Source organism: Trachypithecus francoisi, unplaced genomic scaffold (genome assembly GCF_009764315.1).
Source record: "Trachypithecus francoisi isolate TF-2019V2 unplaced genomic scaffold, Tfra_2.0 Lachesis_group2, whole genome shotgun sequence".
Lineage (NCBI taxonomy): Eukaryota > Metazoa > Chordata > Mammalia > Primates > Cercopithecidae > Trachypithecus > Trachypithecus francoisi.
This window is the reverse complement of record NW_022681465.1, coordinates 98,703,858-98,719,864: the sequence shown is the minus strand read 5'-3', so window position 1 is coordinate 98,719,864 and position 16,007 is coordinate 98,703,858. Positions and strand designations below refer to the sequence as shown.

At 41.1% G+C, this 16,007-nt stretch overlaps 1 protein-coding gene across 7 annotated transcripts in view; it reads right to left on the bottom strand.

Moving 5' to 3' along the window:
* MAST4 (microtubule associated serine/threonine kinase family member 4) overlaps positions 1-16,007 on the bottom strand; it is a 595,073-nt gene that overhangs the window by 336,875 nt on the left and 242,191 nt on the right. The window lies entirely within an intron of this gene.

Sequence of the window (16,007 nt, the reverse complement as noted above, 5' to 3'; positions counted from 1 at the left end):
AATAATAAAATTAGTGGGCAAAATATATGACCCAACAACTTAGAATAGATGAAACCCAAAATGACCACTAAACATATAAAAAGATACATAAACTCTTTGGCGTAACTTAGTAAAAACTAAAGTAAAACAACAAAGTTGTCACTTCACACCCATCGGAATAGTGAAAGTCCAAATGTCTCAAAATGTTGGTGTAAAAGAAAACAGATCTGCTGGTAGAAACATACAATGATTCAGAACTTTGACAAGTTTATTGCAATATCCATTAAGTTTAAAAATGTGTATACTGCAGAACCCAGCAATTCTGCTTCTTGGCATAGATCCTACAATCATACTCACCTACAGACAGCAAGCAATCCACACATGGATGTCCACTGAAGCATCGTTTGTAATAGTGAAAACAAAAATCCAAACTAGACACACCTAACATGTTTATTGTTAGGGGGAAGGATAAACTCTGGTATGTTCATGAGATGAAATAGTAACTAGCACTTAAAATGAATGAACTAAATCTGTATGAATCAATGTGGATATCTAAAAACCTATTCTAAGTGGGGGGAAAAAGTTCCAAAATGTACATGAGAGAATAAAAACACAAACTAGAAATGTGCATATCAAATCTACAACAGTGTTTGCTTCTGGGAGGGAGAACAGAGAAGGGAACAGAAGACTGAGGAGGGGTTTTTGGTCTTGTTACATTTCCTTTATGTTTTACGTTTTCTTCTTTTTATAATGTCCAATTGCTTTTATAAAGAATACTCTCTGAGGAAAAATGACAAAATACAAACTTTAATTTTAGATGTCAGATAGAGAGGTGTTTGTTATATCATTCTCTATGTTATTCAGCATTTCACAACCTTTTCCAATTATTTTAAAGACCACATTTAACAGCTGGACATGTAGCCACATCACCATAATTCTTGTCTAGGTCAATATTCAAAACAAGAGGACAGTCTAATTTAATAAAAAGCACAATCAAAAGATCTTCCTACAGTAATGTGGGCATAAGGGCTGTCTTTGTGCAAATGCACAGTATTTGATTCAAAATCAGATATAAGCAAAATCAGATTTAAAATCAGGAAGGCAATCAGTCAGTATGTGTCTTCCTGATAAAGGCAACACACAGGAACTTCTAATCTTTTCCTCCAGACAGCACTGACATTGACTGGCACATGTGAGGGCAATTAATAACTCTTCAAAACTGAGACCAATATCTCATTTTTCTTTCTGTTCAAATGGAAACAGTAAATAAATCAACTTAAATCTTCCAATAACTACTATACAAAAGGATTTCTCCATTTAAGTTCCAGGTGAAGGCTAACCATGTCTCTGATCTCCCCGATGTGGGATTGGGGGTTGGGGAGGCCTGCATCACACCCCACAGGTTCTCCCTGCACCCTTTGACATCAGCCTTAGCCACAGTGGTGACTCAGTGCAAGCTCGGACTAACCTCATGCAGAGTGTCCTATCTCTCTCTCTCTTTTGTTTTGGTTTTTGAAACAGGGCCTTGCTCTGTCACCCAGGCTGGAGTGCAGTGGTGCAATCATGGCTCACTGCAGCCTCAGACTCCTAAGCTCAAGCAATCCTCCCACCTGAGCCTCCCAAGTGGGACCACAGGTGCACACCACCATGCTTAGATAATTTTAAATATTTTTTTCTAGAGATAGGGTCTTGCTATGTTGCCCAGACTGGTCTCAAACTCCTGGGATCAAGTGATCCTCCCAACTCAGCCTCCCAAAGTGCTGGGATTGCAGGCATGAGCCACCAGGCCTGGCCAAGTATTGCATCTCAAATAGACACACTTTTCTTCTTCTGCCCCAGGCATTCTCCAAAACCATGTAAGCCCACTAAGGCCCAGAAGTGAAACAAAGTCCATTCCTCTGGGAGAACAACCATTACCAAAGAGCACAGGAGTTGGTGGTAGATAAATGCTCTGGTTTCCAATAAGAGACCTTCAGATAGCCAATTCCAGAGTGTTTCTTTCAGTGTGTCTCAGGAGGTGTCAGTCAAATGACATTCCCGTTGCCCATCACAGCACCCTTACACTGGCATTGCTTCCTTATCTCACCTCCCTCATCTCTGCTTCTTGACAACATCCCAAAGCTATTTGCCCTCAAATCCTCATCTCCAGCTCTGTTCTCAAGAGAATGCAAATGAAGCGAGCAAACATCACCTAGTCCAGCTCTAAATGTATTTTTCCTAATCGTGGATTCTACTTGCATTAGGCCATTCTTGCATTGCTATAAAGAAGTATCTGAGACTGGGTAATTTATAAAGAAAAGTGGTTGGTGCTGGCATCTGCTCAGCTTCTGGGGAAGCCTCAGGGAGCTTTTAATCATGGCAGAAGGTGAAAGAGGAGCAGGAGTCTCACATGGCAAGAGCGGGAGCAAGAGAGAGGCAGGTGGGGAAAGTGCCACACACTTTTAACCATCAGATTCCACAAAAGCTCATTCAAGGGAATGGCTCTAAGCCATTCATGAGGGATCCCACCCTGCAATCCAACATCTCCCACCAGGGCCCACCTCCAACTCTGGGGATTACATCTCAACATGAGATTTGGCAGGGCCACAGACCCAAAGCATAGCACTACTATTTTCTAAATACTTGAGGGTCAAACAGCATGTGAACACAGACACAAAAATAAACAGGATGAAGTCTCTGTCGTCAAGGAACTCACAAATCTAGCAAGGCAGAATTCACACACACACGTCATAAAATGTGACAATGGCTAATGTCAAGGCGGGTACAAAATATACCAAAGCACTGAGGAAAGGGTGACTGCTTCTGCTTGCGGAGATGCTCCCAGCTCACGTCTTTTTCCTCTTCTAACTGATGGGGCAGCTTTTACAATGGTTTCTAAACATCCTTGGCTCCCGGTCTTCATACCTTTTTTTAGTCTGTCCTTGAGTATGGGATTTAGTGGTTCACTTCTAAGGACTAGAATACAACAAAAGTGAGGAGGTGTCACTTCCCAGATTAGGTTACAAGACTGTAACTTCTCCTTTCAAGAAGGAGTCACCTGCCTGCCCTCTCTTGCTCTCTCCCATGCTCCCTCTGTCTGACGGAAGTGAGTTGTCATGCTACGAGCTGTCCTATGAGGAGGACAACATGACAAGGATCTGAGTGGGCTTGGAAAGCAGGTGGTGCCCCAGTCCAGCCTTGAAGTGGCTACAGCCCCAGCCGATACCTTGATATTAGCCTTGTAACAGACCTGGCACCAGATCACCCGGCTAAGTTGCATCTGGATTCCTGATTCACAAAAACTATGACATGGTAAATATTTGTTGTTTGAAGCAGATATGTTTTGGAGTCATTTGTCACAACTCCACAGATAACCAGTATACACACTAATCATGATTTTAAATCAACAAGAATATGGATAAACATTCTAGGCAGAGAGTGTCTGATGTCTGATTCTTGTTCTTTCACATATTCATTCAATAAGCATCTACTATGCTATGTGCTAGGCAGCATAGGCACAAAGCTTAACTTTTAAAAATGACACTAGGCAGGGGCAGTGGTGCACACCTGCAATCCTGCTACTGGGGAGGTGAAGACCAGCCTGGGTAACATGGGGAGACACCATCTTTCATAAAAATAATAAATAAATAAATAAATAATAAATAAATAAATAAATAGTCCCTGCCTTTGTGGAAAAGGCAAATTTGCAAAATTTGTAGCAAATCTATTTATGCAACTTCCCTAACTTATTTTAAACTACGATTTGTTATAAATGTTTAATTTCTACTGAGCCTTTAAGTAATTTATTAAGTATATAATTAAAATAGCTTTGCTAAATTAAATGCACTTTATGTTTGATGCAAGATACTTAAAGGTTTATTCAATCTGTTTGAAACATAAGTTATATATTTAGAAAAGAATTCTGATTTCCTTTTCCACAAAAAATCCTTGCAGGAATTAGGTCTTTTCCTTCCATTCATTCAAAAAACTATTCCCACAGGCAGAAAACCCATGAAGCAATGAATTGAAAAACTTTATGTCCAAACCTTCTGTAATATTTTCCAAATCAACTATTTTGAAGTCTACATTCTCCTCTTTCTGATGAGACTTAGTAACTTCTTCACAAACTCAGAATAAACACATGTAATCGTTACTGAACAAGATTACTTATGTGAGACTTCCATCTTCTGTGATATAACTTTTCCCTCTCACCATATACTAACAAGAAGGGACAGACTCATAAAAACAGGAGGGTTCTTTCTCACTTATTCATAAAACACTTGTTTAATACTATTTATTTTTTAAAATACCATCAGCTTTTCCACAGAATCCTAACCTAACCATCCTACTTAAATAAATATGATCATTTAGAATAAATAGAAAACAAAGATATGGGGAAATGATTTTTCAGTGACACACACACACACACACACACACACACACACACTTGGGATCTATTAAACCTATGACTAGAACAGTTACACTTACTCCAGGTAGATTAAATTATCACCCTGCTTATGCAGGCTTCTCGAACATGCCTCTATTTTCTTCCCATTAATAGAATCCACTTTAACCAACATGACTTGAACAAAAGTTCATTTTCATTACAAGCAATAACTTGACTCTCTACCAATCATGGCACGAGGCCATGAACTAAGGAATAGACATCAGAATATATGGGAGGAAAATCACAAAGGGACTTGAGATTTATTAACCACCCTCCTCTGAAGACTCACTCTGGGCTTTGACCAGGGTGTACCATCCACTATGACACTGTTGAGAAGAGTATGTCATCTCTGTTTTCCACTTTCAAACAGGATCCTACAGTCTTCCTCTTCAGCTCATCATATTTTCTGAATATCTCTTTCTTCACTCACCAAAGGGAATATAATGAGAATTCTATTTAGGGAAGGAAGATAGTTGACATTTCATTAGGATATCCTTTGAAGATTACTGACAACTATCTCTGTAACTTACTTCAACCCACTGACACAATGGAGCTCTGAGAACTTGCACTGCAATGGTATTTTCTATACAAAAGATTTATCTGTTTCTAATTTGGGGGAAGAAATGTAGCCAAAAGTATAGTCTAAATGAATTTCAGTTGTGCAAAAATCCAGCCCAACTTCTCCCTCAAAATTATTTTGCAGGAAGAAAGGGCCAGACCGTGGCACAAATTGGAAACCAAAGAGATAACAGATTTGTATCCACACAGACAAGTGTTATGGTGTCCAGGCAATTTGTCAAATATCTCTGAGCCTCAGTTTCCTCTTCTGTAAAATGGAGTTAATAGGCCAGGTAGGCCGGGCGCGGTGGCTCAAGCCTGTAATCCCAGCACTTTGGGAGGCCGAGACGGGCGGATCACGAGGTCAGGAGATCGAGACCATCCTGGCGAACACGGTGAAACCCCGTCTCTACTAAAAAAAAAATACAAAAAACTAGCCGGCGAGGTGGCGGGCGTCTGTAGTCCCAGCTACTCGGGAGGCTGAGGCAGGAGAATGGCGTGAACCGGGAGGCGGAGCTTGCAGTGAGCTGAGATCCGGCCACTGCACTCAGCCCCGGCGACAGAGCAGACTCCGTCTCAAAAAAAAAAAAAAAAATAGGCCAGGCATGGTGGCTCATGCCTGTAATATCAGCCTTTTGGGAGGCCAAGGTAGGCAGATCTGCTTGAGCCCAGGAGTTTGAGACCACCCTGGGCAACACGGCGAAACCCCATCTCAACAAAAAGTACAAAAATTAGTTGGGCATGGTGGCGCACGCGTGTAGTCCCAGCTACTCAGGAGGCTGTGGTGGATCACCTGAGCCTGGGAGGTCGAGGCTGCAGTAAGCCATGATCGCACCACTGCACTCCAGCCTGGGCGACAGAATGAGACCTCATCTCAAAAAAAAAAAAAATGGAGTTAATAACTCCTAGCCATTTTGAGGATTACCGCATATATATATATAAAATATATATATACACACACACACACATACAGTGTCTAGCACATTTACTATTTAGTAAACTTTCATTATAACATGGTATGTTATATTTTCAAAATAGTCCACCACATTGAGCCCAGTACTAAAACTGTTCATGGAAATGACTATTCATTAAGTATACTGGGAGTTTACTAATGTCAGATAACCTCACTGGATGAGACACTAAGGGGATCCAACTAAAGGAACCTCCAAAACCTATCTAGCTCTAAAATAAATAACACGATGAAATTAGGCACACTTAGGAAGTCTGAAAACAGTCAAAAGAAAGGGTCTAGACAAAAATGTTCCCAAAAAGAATTATTCCACAACTAGCTACTGCTCATTTTCAGAAGGAAGTCTGCACCAAGGAAACACTGATACAGACAGGAGCTCCACTAAGAGAAGCGCAGGCACTACAGTAATCCAGTGATATGTGGTGTTAATGAAAATAAAAAGGGATTGAGATACGTAGCACAGGTTTTTAAAACATTAAGAAAACGGTGACTCTGAAGAGTCATTTCCCAAGGAATAAAAGCGACAGCAGGCCACAACAGTAGCTCACACGAATTAAACTGTCCTTTAAGAGCAACGGCCAACACAAAAAGAATGCATCTGAGGCTACTCAAAGCATCCTCACGGCTCTCGCCATAGGTGTTAAATTTTGTGTAACAAAAATGTGTTACTAAGAGGTTGCCTCAAATTGCCTAGCAGCCTAATCAATTAGACTGCTGCTCCTGCCCACCCTCCAATTAAACCCTGGTTAAGGAGATTCTCTACCCAATTCTTTTTCTCTTCTCAGCCTTTTTGCTGAGGCTTGGAATAGATAGGTACAAAGACGGGCAGGAAATTGAGAATGTAGACTTCAAAGTAGTCAATTTGGGAAATATTACAGAATGTTTGGATATAATAGACAGATAGACAGATAAGATTGGATTATGGTTCTTATAATAAACAGGGACAAGATGAAATATTGTGCTAAAATCCCATCGGATTTGAGAATGATTTGAAACCATTCGAAATTACAGAAGACATTATCATCCATGGGGAAATGTTGCTGGGCATGCACCGAGTATAAATACTGCCTAAGCAGCCTGTACTTGCAGGAGAAACCCTCTCTCCACTATAAGAGAACACATTTCTCACATGTATGCATTTTTTTCCTTCAAAACAAAGGCTTAAAATGTTGGCAACATCTTGGGACAGGGTTTTGCAATTTAAATTGAATCAGAAGACACACTGAAGGATATTAATGAACACTCTGAAATGGAGTAATTTCTGTTAGGCAAGAACTAGTTTTATTTATTTATTTATTTATTTATTGAGACGGAGTCTCGCTCTGTCACCCAGGCTGGAGTGCAGTGGCTGGATCTCAGTTCACTGCAAGCTCCGCCTCCCGGGTTCACACCATTCTCCTGCCTCAGCCTCCCCAGTAGCTGGGACCACAGGCGCTGCCACCTCGCCCGGCTAGTTTTTTGTATTTTTTAGTAGAGACGGGGTTTCACCGTGTTAGCCAGGATGGTCTCGATCTCCTGACCTCGTGATCCGCCCGTCTCGGCCTCCCAAAGTGCTGGGATTACAGGCTTGAGCCACCGCACCCGGCCTTAGTTTCTTTAAAAAAAAAAAAAAAAAAAGTATACAGGTTAAGTAATCCTCTAAAATGCTTAGAACCAGAAGTGTTTCAAATTTGGGGAGATTTGGGAATATCTGCATATAATGTGACATCTTGGGGGATAAGACCCAAGTCTATACATGAAATTCATTTGTGTTTCTTACACACCTTATACGCATATCCTGAAGGTAATTTTAATAATCTTGTGCATGAGCCAGGCGCAGTGGCTCACGCCTGTAATCCCAGCATTTGGGGAGGCTGAGGTGAGTGGATCACCTGAGGTCGGGAGTTCGAGACCAGCCTGACCAACATGGAGAAACACTGTCTCTACTAAAAATAGAAAAAATTAGCTGGGCGTGGTGGCACATGCCTGTAATCCCAGCTACTTGGGAGGCTGAGGCAGGAGAATTGCTTGAACCTGGGAGGCGCAGGTTGCAGTGAGCCGAGATCGCACCATCGCATTCCAGCCTCGGCGACAAGAGCAAGACTCCATCTCAAAATAATAATAATGATAATCTTGTGCATGAAACAAGGTTGACTGTGATTTGACTGTGACCCATCCACACATGAGGTCAGGTGTGGAATTTTCCACTTATAGCATCATGTTGGCATTCAAAAAGTTTCCAATTTCACAGCCTTTCAAATTTTGGATTTTCAGATAAGAGATGCTCCACCTGTAGTTCAATGTGGCCACACAGAAGAACTCAAGCATCAGCTACGTGTAGAAAGACAAAGCGAACAAACAAAGGAATGTTTGACGACTGTGAACAAAAACACCTTGATTTTGACATTCACTATTTTGATAACTTCAGTTCATTTTATTTCTCTGAAATTCAGTGTTCTTAGCTGAAAGATGAAGTCATGAAGCTAGATTAAATCAAAGTTTTCTCTCCTAGACTTAAAATTCTACAATTCTCTAATTCTAAAGCACCTCAGTCTTCAGCTGTTGAGGCAAAAGAATGCTTTATTTTTTATTTTTTAACAGAAAAGCTCTAAACTTGAACCCTGGAGGAGTTACAGAGGCAATAAAAGGCAAATCAGGCAAATTCTTTACCTGGAATTCTTCAGTGAGTCAGAGGATGTGAAGGGACAAGAATCCAGAATTCATCATCTTTATTCTGGCTGATGTAATCACTATAAATAATTGCCTCATGCCTGTGAGGTAATATGCTTTTGCCAAGGACCCCATTAACATCTGAGCAGACCTTGAGAGAGATTCCTCTATTGTGCACACAGCTTTTATCAAATTATATTTCTTTTCAAACTTTCTGCCCTGATTATAAAAATAATACATAACATAAATTCTTAATGGAATAGCTCAAAAACACAAAGAGAATTAAAATCAACTGCTAACTGCAGCCCTTGAAAATAACAAATATTTATTGACCATGTGTTGGGGGTATAACGGGGGCAAGACAATTTTCTTGATCTTAAGAAGTTTACAGACCCAAGGGGTGGAAAGAGACAGGAAAGAAGCAGTTCCACAGACTCTCACCAGAGCTCAGCTAAGTGAGGGGGTCTGCAGAAGGAATGCCTTACCCTGGCTTACTTCTCTGGGCAAAAAACTGCCCAAGTGAACTCCAGGAAAGGAGCAGATGGAGTAAATGAAAAAGGACAGGAGAAGAGAAAAGGGGGGAGCAAAGCAGAAGAGGAGTAGGGGAAAGAGAGAAGGGAAAGGGGAGGTGAAGGGGAGAATAGACAGGAGGAAGGAATTGGATGCAGAAGGAGGGAGAGCCAGCCAACAAACGGAGAGATGCTCCTCAGGAGAAGGGCACAGATGTTACCTTAGCGAAGACTTGACAGACTCTAGTTTCTGGCTGCTTCCTCAGCTTCGAATTGGGGTATGAACCAGAAAAGAGCAAACCAGACAAAACCAGACAGAAACCCCCAAAATTTCCATTAGCTCTGCAACAACGCTGCACGGTCAGTCTCTAGACATGGAACCCCAGTTTGGCTTATGACCCCCTCATCACAATACAAAGATGCATAAAGGAGCCAAGGAAACCTAGAGTAAGGACACCCACAATTATCCATAATGGGAACATTGAGAGTCATTATTTCACTGAGTGCAACAGGTTTCCTGTTTTGCAGAGGCTCTGACCCTCAACAAAATTCCATCGCTTCAACTCATGATGCAGGAAGAGCATAACGCTGGGGAAAGCAGCATAAAAGGCAATCATCTCCACATGTTTGACAAGAGTTTTCTGATATGAGCACACCAGACATCCCAGCTGCTTGTGCCGTGTGTATAAATGCTGCAGCTACAGAAATACATGTGGTCTGGCAAGAGGGTCTACGGAACTGGATCTTCAATCATGAGTACAACTTTCATAAGTAAACACACTGGAGAGAAGAGGAAGAAAACTAGGGAGAAAAGAAGGAAAAGAAATAGAGAATTTTAAAAAATCACTAGGCAGGATTTTCTGTTCCATACATCCTAATCCTCACAAAACTGCATCTAACAGCCAACAGATGAGAACAATTATTTAGAGCACAAGTGATGAAAGGCAATAACAATATAAAGCTTTTCACAGACTTGCCACATCAGCTGTTTATCACTGTCAAATCATTTAGGTTAAAAATTGTAGTAATGGACGCTAACTGATCACTGGTGAAGTCATGCCTAGTAATTCTTAGTAAACAAACAAAAAAACCACCTGTCTGCTTTTAAGAGGTTAGCAGAGTAAAAGCACAAACATACTAATCCTTCAAAGAAGAAAAAAAAATAATAGTTTATGACAAATCACTGAAATAAATTTGCATTCCTTAAGTTATCACCTTTTTTCTGCCTTTTCTAATCTTGTCATAAACAAATTACTTATATATAAAACATGTTTTAATTGTAAAATAACAAAAGATAAGAAAACTTTGTAGAAGGAAAAATCAAGACATTTTAGAAAGGGAATACACTAAATTTACTTTGACACCAAAACAAAAATTTCTGAATATTCAAAAGAAAAAAATCTGTATCTTAAGCAAATAGTAAGCAAATTAAAACCCCAAAACAGTAGGATACTTTTTGTTCCAAGTAACAAAATACCCAAATCACAGTAACTTAAACAATATAAAGGATTTACCCACTGGTGTAACACAAAAGTCCAGCAAGAGGTTTTGCTTAGGACAACATTTGATCCAGTGGCCTTACAGTGGCTCTAAGAACTTGGTTTCTTTCCAAGTCTTGGCCTCACCTTTCACAGCATTGCCATTTTCCTAAAACAATCTTTCTTCATACACCCAGATTAGCTTTGAGCAACTGTTAAGGTTTTTTTTTTTTTATTATTTTTATTTATTTATTTATTTATTTTTATTGAGAAGGAGTCTTGTTCCAGCGCCCAGGCTGCAGAGTAGTGGCACAATCTCAGCTCACTGCAACTTCCGCCTCCCGGGTTCAAGTGATTCTAGTGCCTCAGCCTCTCAAGTAGCTGGGATTACAGGCTCCCGCCACCACACCCGGCTAATTTTTGTGTTTTTGTTGTCATTGTTGTTGCTGTTTCATTTTATTTTATTTTTTGAGATGGAGTCTCTGTCACCCAGGCTGCAATGCAGTGGCATGACCTCAGCTCACTGCAACCTCTGACTCCTAGGTTCAAGCAATTCTCCCTGCCTCAGCTTCCCGAGTATCTGGGATTACAGGCATCCACTACCACGTCTGGCTAATTTTTGTATTATTTAGAAGAGATGGGGTTTTGCCACGCTGGCAAGGCTGGTCTTGAACTCCTGATCTCAGGTGATTCGTCTGCCTTGGCCTCCCAAAATGCTGGGATTACAGGCATGAGCCACGGCGCCCAGTCTAATTTTTGTATTTTTATTAGAGACAACGTTTCGCCATGTTGGCCAGTCTCCTCTCAAACTCCTGGGCTCAAGTGATCCTCCCGCCTCGGTTTCCCCAAGTGCTGGGATTACAGGTGTGAGCCACTATGCCTGGCCGTGTTACAGTTTTGTATCTCCCAATTAATGTCCAACAAGAAAAAGCATCTTTGCCTCAGCAGTCCCAGTAACGGGACAGAAACTCACTCCGCTAGACTCAGTGTAGGTCACATGCCATCCTTGCAGTCCGTGGGACAGAATTAAGACAGATCTACATCACATGCTCCCCTAGATCTGGATCAGTGTCAACTTTTCCAAAACCATCTTTTGGCCCTACTTTTCATGGCACTGCCATCTTCCTAAACAAGCTTTCTTTAAACACTCAAAATAGCTCTGAGTTATTGTTGAGGCTATGTATTTCCTAATTAATGTCCAGTAAGAAAGAAAATCTTTCCCAAATGGAAAAATACGGGCTGATAAAGAAGACACTGGGGAAATGAGTGCCAGGGAGGCAGACACCACCAGGGAACCACACATTCTAATGCAGGAATATCTGAATTTAGTTAAGTCATACAAAGTTGTAGGCAAATTATACACAACTCAAAATTATTTTCCATAATAAAATTAATAAATGTTCCATACACCATTTTATCTCCATGAGCCCCTTAGATGTCTTTCATCCTATCTTATAAGAACTAAAATTAACCTAAACAGCAACTAAAATTTTAAATCTCCATTTTCGGCCGGGCGCAGTGGCTCAAGCCTGTAATCCCAGCACTTTGGGAGGCCGAGACGGGCGGATCACGAGGTCAGGAGATCGAGACCATCCTGGCTAACACAGTGAAACCCCGTCTCTACTAAAAAATACAAAAAACTAGCCGGGCGAGGTGGCGGGCGCCTGTAGTCCCAGCTACTGGGGAGGCTGAGGCAGGAGAATGGCGTAAAACCCGGGAGGCGGAGCTTGCAGTGAGCCGAGATCTGGCCACTGCACTCCAGCCTGGGCGATGGAGCAAGACTCCGCCTCAAAAAAAAAAAAAAAAAATCTCCATTTTCTGGCCTTCTTCATTTCTCTGTTTACCAGCCTGACTCTACATACCAACTAGTTTACGGAATTCAGCCTTCAAGAGAATATTCCAGAAATTTTATACCATAACATACCTCTTCTGATACAGTTACATACTTTATAATTTACAGTCATGGATTAACTCTATTTTCTCCAGGACTCGTCATTAATCTCTAGCAACAAACTGGCTGTGCCTCCGTAGACCAGGAAAGCCTGCCTCTTAGTATAATGGACATTATCTCATCCTGCCTCTCATGGATAAAATATCAAGAACTAATATCCCCCTCTAAGCCTAAAATTGAAAAAAATACATCATACCTTTAGCTCCTCAAGGCTATTGGAGAAGTATGGATGTGTGGAACTCATCACAATTTCCTCTACCCAACTAACCACCTCCGCATAGATACCCTAACCACACCCATCTCTGAGTTTCCATGTTATCCTGGATACAACTTCTACTGAACTTGTCACAGTGGATGATAACCGTAAGTGGGGCCATCAGTCTGGCCTACTTCAGAAAGGTAAAAAAGCATAAGACCATTAAGAATGTGGCCAAACTCCCTGGATTTGAATCCAGGTATCTAGGTTTGAAGCCAGACTCTGTCACTTATTAATTCTCTGAATTCACTAAAGATCAGGTAACTCTCCAGTTTTCTTCTCTAAAAACTGAGGATAGCAGCATCTCCTCCAAGGGTATGTCATAGAAATGAAATGAACTGACACATGTAAGGCACTCAGAATGGCACGTGGCACTTAGAAGTTCAATAAATGTTATGTTTATGATTCTTTCATAGGGTACAATTTTCAAGAGCATCCTTGAAGTCCCAGCACAGAAGAAGGCCAAATATATACCATCCAATAAATAAATGTCTATTTATTTATTCATTTGGTCCACTAATCTTAAAGTGTTCCTAAAGATTAGCAACCTTATCAGGAAACAACAGGTGCTGGAGAGGATGTGGAGAAATAGGAAGGCTTTTACACTGTTGGTGGGAGTGTAAACTAGTTCAACCATTGTGGAAGACAGTGTGGCAATTCCTCAAGGATCTAGAACTAGAAATATCATTTGACCCAGCCATTCTATTACTGGGAATATACCCAAAGGATTATAAATCACACTACTATAAAGACACACACACATGTATGTTTATTGCGGCACTATTCACAATAGCAAAGACTTGGAACTAACCCAAATGTCCATCAATGATAGACTGGATTAAGAAAATGTGGCACATATACACCATGGAATACTACGCAGCCATAAAAAAGGATGAGTTCATGTCCTTTGTAGCGACATGGAAGAAGCTGGAAACCATCATTCTGAGCAAAGTGTATCAAGGACAGAAAACCAAATACCACATTTTCTCACTTACAGGTGGAAATTGAAGAATGAGAACACTTGGACACAGGGCAGGGAATATCACACATCTGGGCCTGTTGTGGGGTAGGGGGAGGGGTGAGGGATAGCATTAGGTGAAATACCTAACGTAAATGATATGTTAATGAGTGCAGCAAACCAACATGGCACATGTATACATATGTAACAAACCTGCACATTGTGCACATGTACCCTAGAACTTGAAGTATAATTAAAAAAAAAAAAAAAAAGATGAGTGACCTTAATGGGTCAGTGTTATTTTCTAGGTCCTCCTTTCTTTCTTGCGCCTCAGGCTTTCCCTGGGTAATCTCCTCCACTCCCATGGCTTCATTTAGCACCCATAATATAATGACACCTAGATTGTTATCTCTAGGCCATTTGCATCCTTCTCTCTCCAAGCTCATATATATCCTTCTTGTCTATTGGATCTCTCCCTTTGAATTTCTCAATAGGACCCAAAATGTAAGGTGAACGGAACAGTAATCATTGCCAAACTCAACCACTGATGCCAGGCTTCTGATACCTCCATAGCTGGACGAGCATCCTTTTAGGTACTCTTACAGCACTCTTTATACTCATCTACTTATCCCTTTCTTGAGCACCTACTATGCGTCACGTCAAGCTAACCATCATAGTACTCACTCTGCATTGTCTAGTTACCAGTCTGCCATCTCCATTTCTGGCCATAAGCACCCAGAAGACAACCGGAATTGGGTCTCATTTGTCCTTGTTTAACCAGCCTCGCACAAAGCAAAAATGCACAACAAATATCCGTCGGGTGAGTGAATGAATGTTCTCATGAGACTGGTCCAATGATGACCCCATAGAGCTAAAACCTTCCCGTAGATCACAAGTTAATACGAAGAGATGACAGTACTAGGAAGAATGTAGCTGATTACTGTTTTCAGCATACAGAAAGAATCCAAAGATGCTCCAACAAATCAACATTCTTATACTATGTCCAAAGTGATTCCATTAATACTGAAAAGAACATAAATGTGTGCCTGCATTTGAAAGCTGAAAAGGTCATAGGAGTCCATAACTAAGAAAACCCAGGAGGTAGGGGGAATTGTGGATAGCAGAAACCAAGAACCCATAACCACCCCTGCCCCAACACACACACACACCACACACACACACACACACACACGACTGACTGGAACCAGCTGTTAAAGATGAATGCCAGACTTCACACCAGCTTTCAGTTTAGAACAACTTAAGGAAAGTGTCTGACAATGACGGGAAGGGCTAGTATAATGAAAGACACCTCCTTGCATGAGGAGGCAGGAAATGATGCAGCCACCGGGCACCACCACCACTATCCCCGCCAGCACATCCATCTGAGCAAATCTGAACGCCTGGGGGTGAGGGGAGCTAAACCCTGGGATAACTGATGAAACTAGGAAAGAGGGTCCAATTCCATTACTTTGTGAAACCCCTTTGTGCTCCAAGTATGAGCCACTAATACACCCTGGTTGTGTACCAAAATTCCCATGAATTTTTGTTATTTTCCCAGAAACCTGACCCTACCTAGACATTACAGAACTTCAAAGGCAGCAAAGAGAACTGATAAAGTCTTTTCTGATATAGCTCCCAGAAAGTGACAGGAAGTGACTCAGTTCAAACCACCATCAACACTCTACAGGGACATAAAGCTTAACAAAGAACTTCACTTAAGTCTATGTTCCTTCTTCCAAACTTAATGCCGTATACTCAGCCTCCTCACATATCGAAGAATGGATCAGAAAATGTTAGTGCTAGCACCAACATGCATTAGGCAGGAGACTCAGCTGGGGGAGTCTTGGATCTGGCTAAGAAAATCATTCTCCCCTCTGTTAAGTGACCATGGCTTATGGAAAAAAGTGATTCTGAAGGCATTAACTGTTCAGGAAGGCTAACTTGTAGATCAAATGACAGAGGAACTGTCTTGCTGACACACATATTCTTTTTAAAGTGCTTGACAAATGAAAAGTGGTGGATGACTTAAAAATACAAATGAATGGACAGCACAGAAAAGAGTATTCTGTTTCAGGACCACTAATGTGACAACTATCAAACAAAGAAAATGTGCTTTGACATTAATGCTCTATCTCATAGAAGTCTTTTAAGCAGCACATTCCAAAGATACTGTTTTTTTCTGAGGCAAAACAATACAAAAGAGGTTTTGAATTGTTACCTATTTTACATGGGGTAGATTTAAAAGAGTTGTAGATAAGGCAATGGCAAAGTTG